The sequence below is a fragment of the Diabrotica virgifera genome, chromosome 7, assembly GCF_917563875.1.
Source record: "Diabrotica virgifera virgifera chromosome 7, PGI_DIABVI_V3a".
NCBI classification, from domain to species: domain Eukaryota; kingdom Metazoa; phylum Arthropoda; class Insecta; order Coleoptera; family Chrysomelidae; genus Diabrotica; species Diabrotica virgifera.
In genome coordinates, this window is record NC_065449.1 from 115,922,561 (window position 1) to 115,943,804 (window position 21,244).

General features: G+C 35.0%; 1 protein-coding gene across 14 annotated transcripts in view; it reads left to right on the forward strand.

Moving 5' to 3' along the window:
* LOC114328625 (uncharacterized) overlaps nt 1–21,244 on the forward strand; it is an 895,031-nt gene that overhangs the window by 533,857 nt on the left and 339,930 nt on the right. The window lies entirely within an intron of this gene.

Below are 21,244 nucleotides of genomic sequence, written 5' to 3' on the forward strand. Positions count from 1 at the left end.
GGGAGCGGGGTCAAAAATCTTCAAAAATCGCGTTACGTAATACTTGAACGCTCCCTAAATCAAAAATTCTGCTTGAACTTTTTTTTCGCAAAAATGGTACATGTTTGAAGGGCGGCTACTAGAGAATTGCCTAGAGCGGCAATTGACCTAAACGCGGCCCTGAATATGGCTACTGGCCATCATATAATTGACTCTACAGCCCATACATAGTGAGTATGGGCTTGTTCTAGGATCAGCTTCCAGTCCTTCCTATCCTTTGCCTTGGTTTTCCAAATTTGTACTATTAACACTTATAGGTCGTCTTCCACCTGGTCCTTAAATCGTACTCTGGGTCTGCCTGCCCAAACGTTCTTCATCGTTTTTTGTCATCGTCCACGTTTCTGACGCCTAACTAAGGACTAAGGACTGGCTTGATAATAATTCTTTATAACAATATTTCCGTTCTGCTTGTGACTATGTTTGATATTAAAAGTTTCTTTAATATTTACTATATTTATAGTAAAAGTTTACTAGAAATATAAATACGTCTGTTAATTTCTGTATGTCTACTGGGAGCCAAGGAATTTCATATTTGTGAACAAAAACACTGTTTTTGTAAGAAATAAAATTTTTGCAGATATTTAAAAAATATTCGCTTAAATTCAGAATGAATACAATGCGTTGATTCCATAACAAATATTTGTTTTAATTTAACAATTAAAACATTTGTCCGTTTCGTATTCCATTTTTAAAAAATAGAAATATACATTTTGGAGTCTACTAGGTACACATTTTTTAATGTATTATAATGTATGAAGAAAACAAACCAGGCTTACTAAATCAAGTACCTAGTACATAGTACTGCGTATGATTGTAGAGTGGTAATATAATTGAACCACTGACTAAGGATATCATTAAATGTAAATGGATTATAATAATCTGGTACTACCGGAAATATTCAGTTCGTACTTTAAATGGTTGAAAGGTTGAGCCGTATACTTACACGACTATAGAATAAAAAATCGAACTACCAAAGCATAATCTAAAGGTTAACTTAAATAGATGTTCCTAAGACTATGAAAATACGTCTTTACGCCTACGTCTTTCAATGCCAGATGGCGCTTGCCACCTACTATCATCACTTCAGTTGCAATGGGTGGGAAAACCTCTCGATGCGAATCGGTTAAAATATGGAGAACAGTGCCTACGTTCTTTCCGATGAAGGCTCCAATAAGAGCCGAAAATCGCGATTCAAGTGACTGGACTGCACTCCGTATTCTAATTGAAAAGTAAGATTGTTTTGCCTTCGCATTGCAACTGAATAGAAATGGTATACATTTTTATTTTACTATGAAAATAGTTAAAAACGAGTAGTTCTAAAACAAATTCAAATTACGGGGTGTATTCAAGTGACCACCTACCTAGCCGGTAGTCTCCAATAGACGCCGTAGGCTGCGTACAGCGTGTATTGGATGACCGTCGACTTAGAATGGGCAGCATTTGAAAGATTATAAACAGTATTTAACCAAACTTATCAACCTTTTAAAGGTAAAAACTTTCGATCAGTACGCATTGCTGGCTCTGACATATGGAATTGAAACATGGGCTTTTAACGACAACGTAGTCCACAAACTTCAAGTAACTCAGAGAGTGCTATGGAACGGAAAATGCTCAACATTAAGCTGTGCGATCACAAAAGAAAAAGTACCGGATGTAATCCAAAAGATTGCCATGTTAATGCAACTTGGCAGGATACATAGGAAGAATGGAAGGAAACCGTTGAACGAAGCGAATTATTGAATGGCTACCAAGAGCAATTAAAAGTAGAAGCTGACCTTAAACCAGATGGAATGATAACATCAGGCGAATCGCTGGTCACGAGTGGGTGCAAAAACAAGAACCGAAATGAATGGACACATCTAAGAGAGGCTTACATCCGACGATGGATGCAATAGCTTATGATGACGATGACTATAGCATCTATCTAATACACATTTAAATTGTTTGGTTCAATTTTTTGTACGGCTTCTATCTCTTAAGTTTTGAAGATATACACTGGGGTGCAAAATTAACCGGACAGTCAGATTTTTTGTTTTTTTTTTTGGTGTTTAGATCAAAACTTGTTTAATTTCTTTGAACTGTAGCGATATCTTATTAGCGATAACTTTTTTTCTTGTTTGAACCTGTTTAGATGTTTTGTGCCGAAAACAACACTTCTGAAAAACGTTTTGTTCATCACTCTCTTTGCCTTATCCCTATGCAGGGTCGGCTTCCCTAATTGCATTTCTCCACACAATTCTATCTTCGGTCATATCAATGTTATTCCCCTTTACCAACATGTCCTGCCTTATCGTCTCCCCAGGTCTTCTTTGGTCTTCCTCTCCTACTCCTTCCAGGAATCTGCACTTCAGCTATTCTTTGTATTGGGTGATTAACGTCTCTACGTTGAACATGACCAAACCATCTTAACCTATTCTCTCTCATTTTGGCATCAATTGGTGCCACACCTAGACTTAACCTAATATACTCATTTCTAATTTTACCTTCTTTGTCACTCCACTCATCCATCTAAGCATTCTCATTTCCGCCAAATTCTTTCGTTGTTCCTCTTTCTTTTTTATTGCCCAACATTCAGTTCCGTACATCATAGCCGGTCGTATGACTGTTTTATAGAATTTTTCCTTCAGCTTCATTGGAATTTTTCTGTTACACAACACACCACTCACTTCTTTCCACTTCATCCATCCAGCCCTAATTCTACTGCATGCATCTCCATCTATTTCTCCATTACTCTGTAATACCGATTCTAGGTACTTAAAACTATTGCTTTTCCACAATCATTTCACTATTGCAAAACGTTTTGTTATTATTGCGAAATAGTGGCTTAAATGAAACAGCATTAATTTAAATTTATTATGGTATTGCACGTGTTTAAAAGTTCGGTTATAGGTTTTTGTGATGTCCCCTGTTTAAAACTTGCACCAACAAAATTATGAAACCAGAAGGAGTAGCAAAAGCTGTTGCTTTACAGGATGATGGGCGGAGCATTCGTTACATCGCAAATGTTTAAGGAATTTATCGAAGTACAGAGCATGATGCAATATAAAGATTTCGAAAAACATGGCAATACACCAGGAAGCCAGGTCAAAGTAGACTACGAACCATAATTCAAGTTGAAGATCGCTTTATTAGGTTGCAAGCGTTACGTTATCGCACATTATCAGCACGAGTACTTGTTCAGCGATTAAATGATGTCTACAGAAACATAGTTTCTATTGATAATGTTTGAAGACGCTTAAATAAATATGGATTAAGGTCCAGAATACCTGTCACAGGACCTCTATTAACAGCAGATTATCGGAGGCAACGTTTACATTTCGTTCACGAACATAATAATTAGGGTGTTGACGATTGGAGTGCTGTGATTTTCACGGAAGAATCCAGATTTAACAGATACTCATTAGATGGGCAACCTAGGATTTGCAGACGAGCTGAAGAACGTTATCAGCAATGTTGTTTTACTCCTGAAGTGATATAATAGTGTGGCCAGGCATTTTCCTAGAGACTCATACAGAACTGGATACAATGCAAGGGGTTAATTTGAATGCTCAACGGTATATCAAGCAATGTTTGGAAGATCATGTAGTGCCATTTGCCCCATTTGTTGCTTGCAGACAACTTTCGTCTGATGCAAGATAATGTTCGTCCGCACACCGCAAGGATAACACTGGATTAGTTGGATGAAGTTGGGATTCGCTTATTACCATGGCCCTATGGAGTTCAGACTTAAATACAATATATAGAGCATGCATGGGATATTCTGGGACGACGTATTCGACATCACCAAGGTGAGTTTGAAACCATGAATGATTTGGAGCAAGCGGTTCGAGACGAATGGGAGAATATCCCTCAGGCAGAATATGCTGCCTTAATCTGAAGTATGCCTGATCGAATGAGAGCCGTAAGTAGGGCTTGTGGAGGTAATACACCCTACTAAATATTTTTTTCATAAAAAATGTTTAAATTAAAAGAAAATGAAATTTTTGTTTTTTTCTGTAGTAAATTTGACTTTTAAATTGTGATTATTAATAAATACTTACTCAATTGGAAAAAACATCTTAAATATTTTAAACGCCAGTTTTTAGGAAAAATCTGAGTGTCCGGTTAATTTTGCACCCCAGTGTATAATTACTTTCACAAATTCATCTTATACCATTGTATGCTTTAGGTACTTTAGGTATTGCTAATTCGTAGGATTTCATTAATTGCATTGTTTGTAATTTAAATTCTCTTTTTTAAAATCTTAATGGTTTGTTGATAACATTGTTTGAAAATATATTTGACGTAAATACTTTTATCTTTATCAAAAACGTGTTCTTTCTTACTATCACAAATGAATTTGTAGTAAACTTTTTAGTCATCTGGAGTACAAGTTCAGAGAGATTACAAGGTTGTAATCATAAGTGATGTAACGAAAAACTATGTTTGTTGTTACAAAAAATATTTTCTTAGAAATGAGTTATGTTATGGTTCCTATCAGACTTAGTTATTCTTAGAAATTGATACATAGTATACAGGGTGTAACAAAAATGCAAGTCGTAAATTAAATCACATATTCTGGGACCAAAAAGAGTTCGATTGAACCTAACTTACCTTAGTAAGTACCAATGTGCACATAAAAAAGTTACATCCCTTTGAAGTTACAAAATGAAAATCAATTTTTCCAATATATCGAAAACTATTATAGATATTTTATTGAAAATGGACACGCAGCATTTTTATGGCAGTAATATCTTAAAAAAAGATATAGTAAAATTTGGCACCCCATTTAAATTTTATGGGGGTTTTGTTCCCTTAAACCCCCCAAAGTTTTGTGTACGTTCCAATTAAATAATTATTGTGGTACCATTAGTTAAACACAATATTTTAAAACTTTTTTGTTTCCTGGTACTTTTTCGATAAGCCAGTGTTTATTAAGATATTTTGAATATTTGTCGAATCCACCACATATTTGTATATGGTTAAGTACGATTATAGAGACCTGTTAATAATCTGAAAATTTATTTATAATTTACATTTTTATGTATATTTTGAAACATATTAAAAAAGAAGCCACATCTCGATAAAAGGGGGCTTTTAGAAAAACTACTAAGAGGCAAAAAAGTGTTAAAAACACTGTGTTTAACTAATGGTACCACAATAATAGTTTAGTTGGAAGGTACACATTTGGGGGGTTTAAAGGAACAAAACCCCCATAAAATTTTTACGTAAACATATTAAAAAAGAAGCCGCATCTCGATAAGAACTGACTTATCGAAAAAATACTAAGAAGCAAAAAGTTTTAAAAACATTTTGTTTACCTAATGGTACCACAATAATAATTTAATTGGAACGTACACAAAAGTTTGGGTGGGTTTAAAGGAACAAAACCCCATAAAATTTTTATGGAGTGTACAAATTTTACTGTTATTTTTTTAAGATAATCCTATTAGAATGCCACACATATAATGAAAAAAAAAATAGTTGTTCTGAAGCTATTTTCTTGTGGCATTTTTATAATCAAGTATATTCAAATGGGAAATAAGCCACACTTTTACCTAAAAATGATTTTATTAACGTTTCGACGCCCAAGTCGGGTGTCGTTGTCAAAATACAAAATAATACTAAATAAATAAAAATGTTGTTGCTTAGTAAAAAATTCTTCTATCATTTTGAAATAGATTATCATTTTGTAACTTCAAAGGGCTATAACTTTTTTTATATGCACATTTCTATTAGGGTAAGTTAGGTCCAATCGGTCTATTTTTGGTCCCAGAATATGTGACTTAATTTATGACCTGCATTTTTGTTACACCCTGTATAATGTAAAAATAATTTTTTGATAGGTGCATTTGGTGAAACAGGTCCATTAATGCAATACCCAAAACGGGAAATGCAATAAAATTGTATTTTTGAGAACTGCTGATCATAATTTACCATCATTTTTAATTTTCTTTAGTAAAGATTTTTACTATTTTTAATATTAGTGCTTAATAAAGTGGTCTGATACGTAAACTCCTTTAAAAGGAGAAATAAGTTGTTCCAATAGATGCTTTTATTTTATTCGATATAGTCTCCGTATAGTTCAATACAACTCGATTTTTAACACGATTGATTTGAACGATTCCAGCGATTTTCGCACTTTCTTATACTGTCCGAATAATTTGATTCTGGAAGTTCTGCAAAATGAGCGTTTGTTTGTCAACTATATCTTCGTTAGAGTTAAATTTTGTAATGCTCAGCCACCTCTTCAAATTTGGGATTACATATTAATCGGAGGGAGCCAAATGAGGAGTATAAGCCGCATGAGAAAGCAATTTGAAGCCCAACTCATGAATTTTTGCCATTGTCATAATAGCCAGGGAGGTAGTGTCAAATTTGACCGGAGCATTTTAGCATGGCTGTTTTCTTTTTATTTAGGTAGGTGTTCCAAAGCTTATTAACAAATGATGTGTCAGCTGGCCCAAAACCGGGGATTTTAGACAAGAAAAGGTAAAATATGAAAGTTGATGGACAAACGCTAGAAATGTTAAATATTTATATACGTTACTCAGAACATTTGATAGACTTGCTTACTTGACTCCTACCTTTTACTCAGGATATCCGGGTTCAAATCCTGGCGCGGAAAATTCTTTTTGTTTTTTAAATTAACATTTTATTTTGAGAAATAGTTATTTTTATAATACCACGGCATGTCCACTTGGCCAGCTAACATTTTTTGCAACGTACATGATGCAGCTGACGCTTTTTATTTACAATCTAAAATTCATAAATTATTGATTTATCTTTTTTAATCTTTGCCACACTAGTCCAAGAATATTTTTTTATTATTAACTAGCTGACCCGGCAAACTTCGTACCGCCTTAAAACTAAATAATGTTTAAAAGTTTAATACCTAAAAATTACCAGAAAGCCAAAAAATACTAAAAAATATTGCGTACCTATACTTTTTTCTACCAAATGCATAGTTTACGATTCTATAAGGGACATAGATACAGACAAACATTCATTTTTATGTATTATAGAGAATAGGCCAATATTTAGATTGCTATTAAAAAATGGGGGTTGGCTAGATAAAAGTGAAAATTTAGGGTTGTATCTTTCGGTTCTACAACATATAAAATTAAGAAAAAACAGTTTGTCCAAAAAAATAACAAATAATGTCTCCCTTTCCACTTAGATTGTTGGTCTTACCAACTAAGGAACCTTCAGAGGTTCATGTACAACTTTGCTTATTAAGATCAATCATAATATTATGCCCAAGAATGCATAGTTTGCGATTCTATAAAAGACAAACAGATTTTTTTATATTGTCTCGTATAAATAATAAAAACGTGGTATTATAAAAATAATTATTTTTCAAAATAAAATGTCAATTTAAAAAATAAAAAGAATTTTCCGCGCCAGGATTTGAACCTGGATCTCCTGAGTGAAAGGTAGGAGCAAAGTAAGCAAGGCTATCAAATGTCCTGAATAACGTGTATAAATATTTGACATTTAAGTTGTAGCGTTTGTCCATCAACTTTCATATTTTACCTTTTCTTGTCTAAAATCCCCGGTTTTGGGCCAGCCGACACATCATTTGTTAATAAGCTTTGGAACACCTACCTAAATAAAAAGAAACCAGCCATGCTAAAATGCTCCGGTCAAATTTGACACTAGCTCCCGGGCTATAACGCTCTAGTGCGCTCTTGTGAATCGGTGCATGGTGTTGGAGAAACAACACTTTTTTCTTCTGCAATGGGGCCGTTTCTCACTGAGTTCCTCCTTCAGTTTGGCCAGTAAAGTACAATACTAATTCTGCTTCTTGTTGGCGACCATCATGGCAATCTGTACTTTGCACACTGCTGATCTGAAAGGATTTGTGGTTATTATGTTGAGCCACGTACATACGTCGATTTTTCAGCCAGGAAAACCTTCGCCTTCTTGGTCCTCGTCTCCTTCTACTTTTCCCTGTAAGATTAGTTGACGCAGTCCATATGTCTCGCTGTTCCTCATGATGTGAACAAGGTATGCGATTTTGGATGTTTTTATTGTGGTATGCAGTTCTTTTTCTTAGTGTATAATAAAACACCCAGATTAGTAAAGTGGTCGGTAAAAGATATCAGGATTCGACGATAAAGCCACATATCAAAAGTCTCAATTTTCTTGCAGGTTGCTTCTGCGAGAGTCCACGACTCACTCAACACAATGCTAATGGCTATTATATATTGTTACATTTTTTAAGATGTTAGTTAATTAAAATTATTCCTTTGCGATCCCAAAATTCAGTGCCCATAACCATTCTGTTATAGTGACGGTGTATCTGTGACTTCTTTAACGTGTGGCAGAATAGCTTATGGTAGGGGAGCCCAAGAGGAGATTTTTGCAGTTACTCGAGCGCGTCAGATTATCATATGGGGAGAAACCTGGTACCCTGAAGATGTACCTCTACCATATATTGGCTCTTAACACAGGGGAGTTCGTTAAGGGGGCCCGAAAAAAATCTATCTTTAAAAAAACTCAAAATTGTCAGATTAAGATAAGGTAAAAGTACATGCAAAAGAGTGTATATTTCAAAAATCTGACGGTCTGGGCCGGGCGTAAGAAAATAGGGGAATCCCAAAGTTTCACAAGAAAAAAGCGAACATTTCGCGAAATTAATGACAGATCGAAAAACTAAAAAATATGTGCTCAATATTTTTTAAAAATCTATCGAATGATACCAAACATGACTTCCCGCGGAGAGGGATGGGGGGTAAATTTAATATTTTAAATACGAATCCCGCGATATTTCGCGAAATGAACATCAGATCGAAAAACTGTAAAATACACCTATTTAATATTTTTGAACAATCTATCAAATGGCACCAAACACGACCCCCCACGGAGGCGGGGTGTGGGGTTACTTTAAAATCTTAAATAGGAGCCCCCATTTTTTATTGCAGATTTGGATTCCTTACGTAAAAATAAGTAACTTTTATTCGAAACATTTTTTCGAACTATGGATAGATGGCGTTATTATCGGAAAAAACGATTATTGGAAATGGAAAATGAAATTAAAAAATGGCTAGCGCCCACTAAAATCGAAAACTTTACTTAACTTTTTTTGGTTTTAGGACCTACTCTTCACAACCCAATAGGTCCCCATAACGCTCGAGTGACTGCACATTTAGCATACTTTGCTCCCCTACCATTAATAGGCTTGTTGATTCCTTGGTATCTGTTACATTAAATACTATACTTAATAGTAGCATTAATTATTGTTTAAAATATTTTTCTACAAACGTGTTAAAAACTTTTAGCACTCCATAGGAGCGTTAAAAATGTTATTTTACGGCACTAGTGCTTTAAAATTTTTAAGGCACTGCAGTTAAAATTAAAATGTCAAATTTTGAAAACAAACGTCAAATAATTTTTACTATTGCATTTATTAACATTAATATTAACAGTACAACTTGCGCAATTTGAAAAAGGTTTTTTAGGTTTTTTAAAATTTAATTTAAACTGTATTATTGCATTTTTAACACGTTTGAAGAAAATAGTTATTTATGATATGTGTTAAAAGTACACGTTTAAGGCACGCATGTGAAAGTTTGCAGAATGAGCGATAGCGGGTTCTGCAATTCACATGAGTGCCTTAAAAATGTACTTTTAACACGCATATCATACAATATTTTTTCTACAAACGTAATTACAGGACAATATCTACAAAAACTTTTACTTGAACTTGACTGACATTCCATTTTTATATTTTTTTGACATTACATCAAAATTGCCTATACGGTCAATACGAACTGCAGTGCCTTAAAAATTTTAAAGCACTAGTGCCTTAAAGTAGCATTTTTAACGCTCGTATGGAGTGCTAAAAATTGCATTTTTAACACGGTTGTAGAAAAAAACTATTAAAATTTGTTGGAATATACAACAATAAAAGTAGATGTTATTCTATAGTTGTTATGATTTACGTATTGACAGTATAGGCAGTTTTTATGTAATGTCAAGTCAAGAAAAATATAAAAATGGAATGTCAGTCAAGTTCAAGTAAAAGATTTTGTAGGTATTGTCCTGTAATTGAGAATGAATAAATTATAATTGTTGATATATAAGACGTTTGTAGTAAAAATATTGTATGATATACGTGTTAAAATTACATTTTTAAGGCACTCATGTGAATTGCAGAATTCGCTTCGCTCATTCTGCAAACCTTCACATGCGTGCCTTAAAATTGTATTTTTAACACTTATGTCATAAATAACTATTAAACATGAACTTTTTGCCTGGAACATGAACTTGACACTGGTTTCCCTAATCTTTATTTCTGTTATCACTTTAATTGTCTTGATTTATATGATGTGTATTAATTTCATAGCTTCAATTTACACAGTCCAATGTTTCTTTTATAAATTCCGTTATTAATTTGTAATAATTATTAGTCCAGAAAGCCACTGCGCATCCGCTAGGAAAAATATTCTAATTCGAATTTTTTGCACAATCTTACTCAAAATGGACCCCTTTTAACAAATTTGCATGTTGCCAGGACCAAAAATTGGTCAAAAATTTTTTAAACGTTTTTTTTTTTGTTTTTTTTCCTAAAATTATTTTTTTTGCATGGAACAAATTTTTTTTAGGTTTTCTGGATCATTCCAAACAGAAAAGGTCTTTAGTGACTTTTCTCTAAAGTTGATAGTTTTTGACATATAAGCGATTAAAAATTGAAAAATTGCGAAATCGTCTATTTTTAACCCTCCAAAACTATGTGAAAAACTGAAAATTTTAATGTTACCAAGGTAGGTAGATATTCTTTAAACATCGATTGATGAAATCCCGAAGAGATTTTTGCAATACAATATTCAAAACTCCTTTGTTTCTTAATTGTTAATCAAGCGTGCGCGACACTATTTTCCACCGTTGCATGTGTATGCAATTTTAACTATTTAGAATGGGAAATAAGCCACGATATTATTAAAAAAATGATTTTTATTAACGTTTCGACGCCCAAATCGGGTGCCGTTGTCAAAATACAAAATACTATTAATATAAACAAAAATGTTGTTGCTTAGTAAAAAAATTCTTCTAATAATTTATTTAATTTGACTCATTTATATCGGCAATTCAGATACATATGATACATTTTAAAGTAGAAGACTTTAAAATGATATTGCCAATATTTATTTATGAGTTGCGTTCCTGGGACGACTTTACTGAAAAATAGTTCATTCGATTACATGAAATCAACCCAATTACATGAAATCAATCAATCAATCAAATCAATCAAATCAAACAAATTTTTGTGACGGATATTCTTGAGTTGGGGTTGATTTCATGTAATCGAATGAACTATCTTTCAGTAAAGTCGTCCCAGGAACGCAACTCATAAATATTGGCAATATCATTTTAAAGTCTTCTACTTTAAAATGTATCATATGTATCTGAATTGCCGATATAAATGAGTCAAATTAAATAAATTATTAGAAGAATTTTTTTACTAAGCAACAACATTTTTGTTTATATTAATAGTATTTTGTATTTTGACAACGGCACCCGATTTGGGCGTCGAAACGTTAATAAAAATCATTTTTTTAATAATATCGTGGCTTATTTCCCATTCTAAATAGTTAAAATTGTAAAAATGCCACAAGAAAATAGCTTCAGAACAACATGTGTATGCAGTATGGTGCAAATGAAAGGAATAAATTCGTTATTTCGTAAACCGGCGACTTTACGGGAAAATCCCGAAACAGGTCATTTTTATTTTTAAGTTATGATATTGTGACATATATGGTATACTAGTGACGTCATCCATCTGGGCGTGATGACGTAATCGATGATTTTTTTAAATGAGAATAGGGGTCGTGTGCTAGCTCATTTGAAATGTTCTTCAATTCTCTATTCACTAATGTAAACATTTACATAATTATTTATACAGGGTGTCGAATAATTTAATTTTTTTGTCAATTTGCCAAATGATTTAATTTAATAAAAAATTTTTGGACACCCTGTATAAATAATTATGTACACGTTTATATTACTGAATAGAGAATTGAAGAACCTTTCAAATGAGCCAGCACACGACCCATATTCTCATTTAAAAAAATCATCGATTACGTCATCACGCCGAGATGGATGACGTCACTAGTATACTATATATGCCACAATATCACAACTTAAAAATAAAAACCGACCTGTTTTGGGATTTTTCCTTAAAGTCACCTGTTTACGAAATAACGAATTTATTCATTTATATTTAATACGGAAAATAGTGTCGCGCACGCTTGATTGGCAATTAAAAAACAAAGGGGTATTTGATATTGTATTGCAAAAGACTCTTCGGGATTTCATCAATCGATGTTTAAAGAATATCTACCTACCTTGGCAACATTCAAATTTTCAGTTTTTCACATAGTTTTTAAGGGTTAAAAATGGCCGATTTCGCAATTTCGCTTATATGTCAAAAACTATCAACTTTAGAGAAAAGTCACTAAATACCTTTTCTGTTTGGAATGATCCAAAAAACTTAAAAAAAAATTTGTTCCATGCAAAAAAAATAATTTTAGGAAAAAAACAAAAAAAAAACGTTTATAAAATTTTTGACCAACTTTTGGTCCTGGCAACATGCAAATTTGTTAAAAGGGGTCCTTTTTGAGTAAGATTGTGCAAAAAATCCGAATTAGAATATTTTTCCTAGCGAATGCGCAGTGGCTTTCTGGACTATATTGTTTTATTCGTAATAATGATTTTTTCAACACCTTAATTTATTTTTAAATCCTAACCTTCAAGGTGGAACTTAAAATGTAGATAACTATATTATACGATTTCGTGACCCAATAAAAACCAAACACAATAAAACCTTTTTAACGATGTACTCTTTCAAATATTTACACTGCTGACTTTAATGGCCAGATAAACCTAGAAATTTAAGTTTTGAGTATATAGTTCTTTACGTTATAAACACGGAAAACACCGAAAATATATTACAAAGAACAAATCGTACCAACGATTATTATGCTTCCTCTTTTCAGTCCATATAATACGCATTTTCATAAATCGGGTTCAGGCCCGGTTGCCTTTTTTCCACGCGTTTCGTGGAGTTTCATTTCTTCGATGCGCTATCAATTTGTTCTCTTTATTTTCCTCTATTTGACTTCACTATATTCATTTCCGTCTTCTTATCTTCTTATCTATTCCCCCCTGATGTTGCTAGACTACGATTCGTTCTCTTCATATTTCAGAATAATTTTCTATGTATATTAGGGTGGAGCGCTGTTATATGGAGAAAAATGAAATAACAATTTTTACAAACGTGGGGTGCGGAATCGACGCTACTGTGGGAAAGGATTGGAAAAGATAATTGTCATTTTTTTATATTATGACTAACATCTGCCCCAACGTGATTCAAATTTTGAAATTTGAAAAAATTTTTTTTTGCATTTTAACCTACGCGGGTGCGGTATCAATTCGCTTCTAGGTTATGAATCGAAAACTTCAATAACACTTATTTCTATTTTTATCAGAATAACTGCCCCAGCGCTACTTAATTGATCTATTTTGAATTTCGCGCCAACCCCCGACCTAACGCTGCAACCAAAGAGTTATAACCTGTCACAGGAGTCGACCTTCACTCTCCAACTCAATTTCAAGTATAAGTAAGTAGAATACAATAGTGGCTAGAATTATTATAGTTTTCCACGATAAGTATATAAAATTATTGAAACCTTATGAAGGCAGGAAGGACGAAGACGGTTACAAAGAGAAGCTCTTAAAGTTTGGTGAGGATAGCAAGAAATTGTTTGATATTGCAACTTGCAAATGTTTATGAGTTCAGAGATTGCAACTGTCCTAGAAACCGAAAGATTCCAATACCAGAACGAAATTTCTTAATCTACCAACGAACTGACCATAAAATAATGATTAATAGTTTAGATCGTGAAGCGACCAAAAAAATTTAGATGGATTTACATAGATTACACCAGTAAGAGCAACGTGAAGAACGTCTTGCAAATAGGGGTGGAATCCATTCCTAGTACTTCCAGATTACCTACAACTTCAAAGATACGACCGAATGTTCAACAGCCAGATATATTAAACAAAAGCGGTGAAATTATGGACTTCCAATCGCAATCGATTATTTCCACTTCATTACTCACAATGACTGATGTCACATTTCCGGTTGTTGCCAGAACATTAGATCGTTATGGGGTTTCAGATCGTGGTGGAGTAGCAATCATTTATGCAGCTTTCCACGACATTGGTCTCATTACTGAAAAAGATTCATCGCGGCTTATAGACAAAAAGAGAGTTCGACGAGCTCGTTCTAAAGCTAGGACTACTTTGTAACTCTATTCTAACATTTCTTTCCTCGAACTCTATTGATGTAAATCAAATAATGGCTGTTGGTTGTGATGGGACTGTCGTTAACCAAGGAAACAAAGGTGGCGGCATTCGTTTGTTGGAGTTTCCACCTCCACTCCAATGGTTCATATGCCAACTACACGCCAATGAACTGACATTGCGTCATCTTTTTCAACATCTAGATGGCATTAGAAGTGGACCAAAAGGTTTCACAGGTCCCATTAGCAAGGCAGTTACTAACTGTGAAGTATTACCCATTGTTCCGTTTGATTCAATTAAATGTACGTTGCCCGATATTACCAAATCGACACAGGAATTAAGCACCGATTAACTATATCTACTACAAATATATCAGTATATCAATAGTGGACATTGTGATGAACATTTTGTGAAAAAAAATCCTGGTATACTAGTCCAGCCTAGATGGTTGACAATGGTTAATCGGATATTGAGATTATATGTCTCAAGCCAAACTCCGTCAGAAAACCTAATTATACTAAGCATATCTATTTTAACGGTCTATGCTTCTATGTGGTTCAGGATAAAGACTAGGCCAATTTGTATTTTTGATGCCAAACATTTATATGATATGATAAAACTGTCGCACTATTTGCCAAACCACTTGAAGAATGTTATTGTCCCAGGCATACAGAGAAATGCATTCTTTGGACATTCAGAAAATCTACTACTAGGAATATTAGCCGACAACAGACAGTACGTCAGAGAAGTTGCACTCCGCAGAATATTGAAGATCAGAGAGACATCATACATAGGAGCCTTACATATTTTCCAAGTACCTACTTTAAATATGGATGCTGATGATTACATCGATATGATAGATTGGAAAACCAAGACAGAACCTCCACTATTTAAGTACCGAAAGGATATCTCAGGCCATCATAGGCCATCACGGAAAAATTCCGTGTCACACACAGTCCTTTGAAAGGTGTGTCAAATTAGTTACAGAAGAAAGTGCTGTCCCCTGTGGGTCACGGAGGAGAGACGAATTCATTAATAATAAGCTGAAATTATGCCTTTTGATGCCTAAATTTGATACTAAGAAAGACTATAGTTCACAATGAGTTTTTATGTTATTCTTCAGTTTGTAAGCATTTTTTTTTAATTCATAAGGAAAATTTTTCCTGTAGCTGTCTGTATACCATTAATTACAAAAATTGAAGAAAAATATCTTCTGTGTAAAACTAATATACCTTTTACACAGAAGATCTTTTTCTTCAATATTTTTTTTACTTTATATTCACTATTTTTCTTTTGTTTTCTTCATTTTATAGTCCTAATAGCTTAAATAAATGAATAAAACATTATCGTTCACTCTAGTTGACTCTATCAAATTTTTTTAGGAAATTTTTTTTACAAAATTCCAAAATTTCAATCACCCTGGGGCACTCAAACTGAAAATATGAAAAAATGTTATCTTAGTTTTTCATTCGAAAATGAAAGACGCGTCAATTCCGCATCCCGCGAAAATGAAATTCGAAAAAATAAATTTGCGCTCCAGCCTAATGTATACAGGGTGTTTCATTAATAATTGTCCATATAGTAACTGGACAAACCTTAGCATAAAATACGAAGATTTAACCTAAAACACTTAAATAAAATGTGGTTCCTTACTGAGTTACAAGGTGTTTTATCTAAAAATTTAAAAATTATTTTTGCTCAGCATTTTTAAACTATTCGACGTACCTTTTTCATACTTGGCAGGAAGTATAGGTACTGTACAAACTACCAAATTACGTTCAACAAACGTTTCTGGCTATTACTAGAGGCGTACAACGGGGGAAAGTGATTGGTTGACCCTTTCCAAATTCTACGCCACTGGAGAGATTGCTATTTTAGTTCAATTTTTGGATTCTCCAATACTTTCTATGAAAATAATATACTCTTCATTCGTAACGATAAAATCATTAGTTTTCGAGATTTTTGAAGTTAAAAATGAAACGACACGGTTATTTTGATTAATATATTGTGTCGCTTCATTTTTAATTTCAAATATCTCGAAAACTAATCATTTTATCGTTACGAATGAAGAGTATATTATTTACGTAAAAAGTATTGCAAAATCAAAAAATAACACTAAAATAGCAATTTCGTCAGTGGCGTAGAATTTGGGAAGGGTCAACCAGCCCCTATCCCCTGTCGTACGCCTCTGGTAGTAGCTAGAAACGTTTATTTATCTTAATTTAGTAGGATGTACAGTACCTATACTTACTGCCGAGTATGATAAGGATACGCCACATAGTTTTAAAGTATGTAATGGGTACAAATAATTTTTAAATTTTAATCATATGAATAATATAAATTAATCAAAATAACTGTGCCGTTTCATATTTAACTTCAAATATCTCGAAAACTAATGACTTTATCGTTACCAATGAAGAGTATATTATTTACGTAGAAAGTATTGGAAAATCTAAAAATGGCACTAAAATAGTAATTTCGCCAGTGGCGTAGAATTTGAGAAGGGTCAACCATTCACCATCCCCTGTCGTACGCCTCTGGTAGTAGCTAAAAGCGTTTGTTTATTATAATTTAGTAGGGTGTCTAGTAGTCGTACTTTCTGCCAAGTATAAAAAGGATACGTCGAATAGTTTTAAAATGGTAAGCAAAAATATTTTTAAATTTTTAGATAAAACACCCTGTAACTCAGTAAGGAACCACATTTTATTTAAGTGTTTTAGGTTAAATCTTCGTATTTTTTGCTAAGGTTTCTCCAGTTACGATATGGACAATTATTAATGAAACACCCTGTATACCTAGCACATCATTAGTTAGGGTTTATTGGTGACTTATTTTACTAATAATTGTCACCTGGATGGTATGCGTCGGTTCAATTCAGTCCTCTCATAAAGTCTTCCCTGGTGATAAGTAGGCCTTTGAAATACGTGTAGGAGAATGGCGAGGGGCTTAAAGTCATAGTGTCGTCGCAATACATAATTTAAGAAAGATAGATATTGCGTTAATTCCTTCTACATGTCAGTGGCAAATCCAAGGGGGGGCGATGGGGGCGATCGGCCCCCCCTCTCAAACCAAGTGATTTAACTTTTTTTTTTCCAAACAGATAATCAGACATTTTTTATAATAGATTTTATAATATTGACTAAGATATATGTATTAATTACATATATCTATATAAATATATATACCTATAAATATAAATTTTATATTATATGAATTATAAATAAATTTTATTAGTACAGGACAAAACGTTCACTTCAGTCGAAAGCCGGAGTGGAGGATGGACAGCAATGTTCACCTCAAACATCGGCCCAAACAAAGACTGGACACGGATCACCTCAGAGAAATCGACCAAAACGCCTCAGACCCTGTGGTGCCGAGGTAAAAAAAGGAGGAAGGCCAGGAAGATACCTACGAGCCTACGGGAGCCACCCATACCTCTCCAGCCCCTCCCAAAACAAAGGTGAAGGTGCTCGCATCAGAGTCTCTGACAATAGTTCCACCTCCAAAAGTGGACAGGAACCGACAGGCGACAGGCGCCGATGTGAAGCGCCTTCACCCAAGCACTTCCACGGAAGGCAGGCTGCAGAGGCACAAGAAAGAACGCAGAAGCGGAAACGCCACTGCCCCTTCCCAAAGCTTCGCAGAAGTCGCCGTGACACACCTTAAGGTCGCTATCATAGATTAGGTAAACCCGTAAGGCAAGGTCACTCGGTCACTGCTGACCGGGAAGACCTTATCAAACGCAGCCTGATGGAGGAATTGGACAGAGCAATCTTGTCCAACTCCAACAGTCAAGCAAAAGCCACACGTTTAAATCGTGGACCTATTCTGGTGAGATCATCAGAGTAGTATGTGGTGACGACTGAGTGGCTGGAAAAGGTTATAGATGACTTCAAACCGTGGGAGGAAGCGTCACTAGCTGTTATAAGTCAGGATAAGCTCCGGAAGCTTACCAAAGCCTCTCTATGGATCTCGGGGGATGTTACTACCACCTCCGATTTCCCAGAAAGAGTGCTGCAGAGGCTAACGGCGTAAAGTCCAGACATGTCAGTTACGAGACAGTGCACCTTCCACCACGAGGTAAAGACTGATCCAAACGGACACCTGTTCGTCTTTGGAATCGGAGACGAGGGCATGGCTGTCGTTAAGAAAAGCCCAATGAGGCTGAGCTACGCGTCCAAGGGAACTTACTCAGCAGCCGGAGACGGTCACTGAGACTGAGACACCCATGGTCCACAGCAGGACGACGACCCTCAGATGGTGGTCGACGAACCCTGCAGAGGAAGCGCAAAGTGACTAAGGTTGCCGCCTCCTCAATCGAGGAGGAAATGAACGCCTAAAAGAATTAGTACGACACCTTCACCATGGCCAAGGACATCGGGAAAAAAGTACAATATTTTAATTAGAAGGATGTAATTGAACATTAAAACAAATTTTTTAATTCCAAACAACTTTTCTTAATAACAATTTTCGATATTCCACCTGTTTCGAGACACCTGTTCGTCTTTGGAATCGTAGACGAGGACATGGCTGTCGTTAAGAAAAGACCAATGAGGCTGAGCTACGCGTCCAAGGGAACCTACTCGGCAGCCGGAGACGGTCACTGAGACTGAGACACCCATGGTCCACAGCAGGACGACGACCCTCAGATGGTGGTCGACGAACCCTGCAGAGGAAGCGCAAAGTGACTAAGGTTGTCGCCTCCTCAATCGAGGAGGAAATGAACGCCTAAAAGAATTAGTACGACACCTTCGCCATGGCCAAGGACATCGGGAAAAAAGTAATTATTATTCAATGCAATCTCCAACACAAAAAGGTGGCAACGACGACAATCTGCCGTGACCTGGATGTAACGGAGAATGCAATAGCATTAATCCGAGAACCTTGGATAACTAAGACCAAAATAACTGGTTTTATCAGTCTAAATGGTCAAATCTTCAGCTTAAAAAACAACCAACAACCGAGAACAGCAATATATGTTCCCAGAAAAATCAAAGCCTCCCCCTCGTGAAGCTTTGCACCTCAGACATAACTGCGGTTAAAGTAAAATTGCCATAGTCAAAAGGCAAAAATAGAGTTAATACTAGCATCGGTTTACCTACCCTCAGTTGCAGTCACCGTACCACCAACAAAGGAGATGGAAGATCTGGTAGACCATTGTCTCAGCCAGAAGGTAGAACTTATGACCAGGAAAAACCTACGCTTGACAGTTGGTTTTTTACCTGGCCATTGTCAAGTAAGAAAACACCTTCACACACTGTCACATTTGTCCACCTTCCTGGAAATGGTAGGATGAACAATGAGCTAAGGACGACAGCCCCCTGGGAGGATGCACAATGGGTCAATTGTGGCCTAAGTGCTGTGGGACTTGACTCACCCTTCGTACTCTAAAGATACAGAGATAGTACGGGACTTTTCCGGTGGGTCGGTAGGCTAAAAAAGGCCGGCGTAGTAGAAAACTATCTAAAGATTTAGCCGATCGGCCCCCCCTCTTAACACTTCTGGATCCGCCGCTGCTACATGTAGGTGTACAAATCGCAGATGAAAATCACTGTCACGCAAATTATGAAATTTGTTTCTAAGGGATTAAAACAATAATTATCATAATCATTAGTAAATCATTTCAATTATATTTTCTACATAATGTAGACCATACTTCTCATTATTTGAGCCCTTCTCATGCTGTGGTGACACTTTAATATATTTTAAGCTTGCTTTCCATTGGCTGCGATCCTGTGCTAGATGAACGGCTTGATGTAGGATTTTCCCACCAGAGTCTTTCCAGAGATCTCCCTCTTGGTCTTCGGCCTTCTACCTTTTCTTCTACCACCAATATTTCCATAGTCCCAGTTCTTCTGACTAAGCGGCCGAAATAATTTAGGTATGCTCGGTCCACAATGGGAAAAATAAGAGCATTGGCCAAAATGAGTTTAGCCTTCCGTGTTATTGTTCGGCCTGTCCATATTAGCTGTTGGCCAATGTTGTAAAAAAATAACCTAAAATTAGAGTTTCTATCAATAACCGGTCAATAACGGCAGTGGCCAAAAGGAAATGGCCAATCTTGATAAATAAATAAAATTAGGTATGATGTCCTATTATTTTTTTTATATAAGATAGCTTTTGAAGGCTCATCATTTTTATTTTGACAAGATAGTGAAGCATCACATTTTTAACACTTTTTACATAAATTTACTACGAGTAATTTCAGCACGAGCACAGAAATGAAGCAAATAATAAACATAACCTATCTTGTAGTCAAAATTTCAACATTGACCGATTAACAACGGGCATTGTTGACATTGACCGGACAATAATGGAAAAGTTATCAAGAATTTAAAATTATCATCAATGTTCAGTTTCTATGGACAATAACGTTAATATTCGGCAATTGTCGACAATGACTAATTCAACAGGCCATTGTCGATATTGACCGGTTTATTAACGTTATTGGCCGGATTTACGTTATTGCCCGTAACATATCTATCATATATCAATAATTTCAAATCTTCTTTAAGTGCCATCTCCGCGACGAAGGTTGGCAACCATCATGGCTGTTCTGACCTTCGAGGCATCTGCTCTGAACAACTAACTTGAGCTGCAACCAAACTATTCTCTCAGGTTCTTCAACCAGGATACGTGTCTCCTTCCTACGCCTCTCAATGGGCCAATGTCAGATCTTGGTTGCATAAAATCTTCTTCATTTTCACTAAGTTGGCACGTGCTTTTTCAATTCTCACTCTATAAGCAATAATAATTTCAAATAGAAAACATAAAAACAATTTGACATTATTAGTGTATCAAACAAAAATGCAATGTATCACAATATATTTTTAAGAATTACAAAAAATTACCACTACAAATTACAACTTTTGTTTATAAACATAGTTTTATTCATGAAATAGTCTTACCGAAGTAC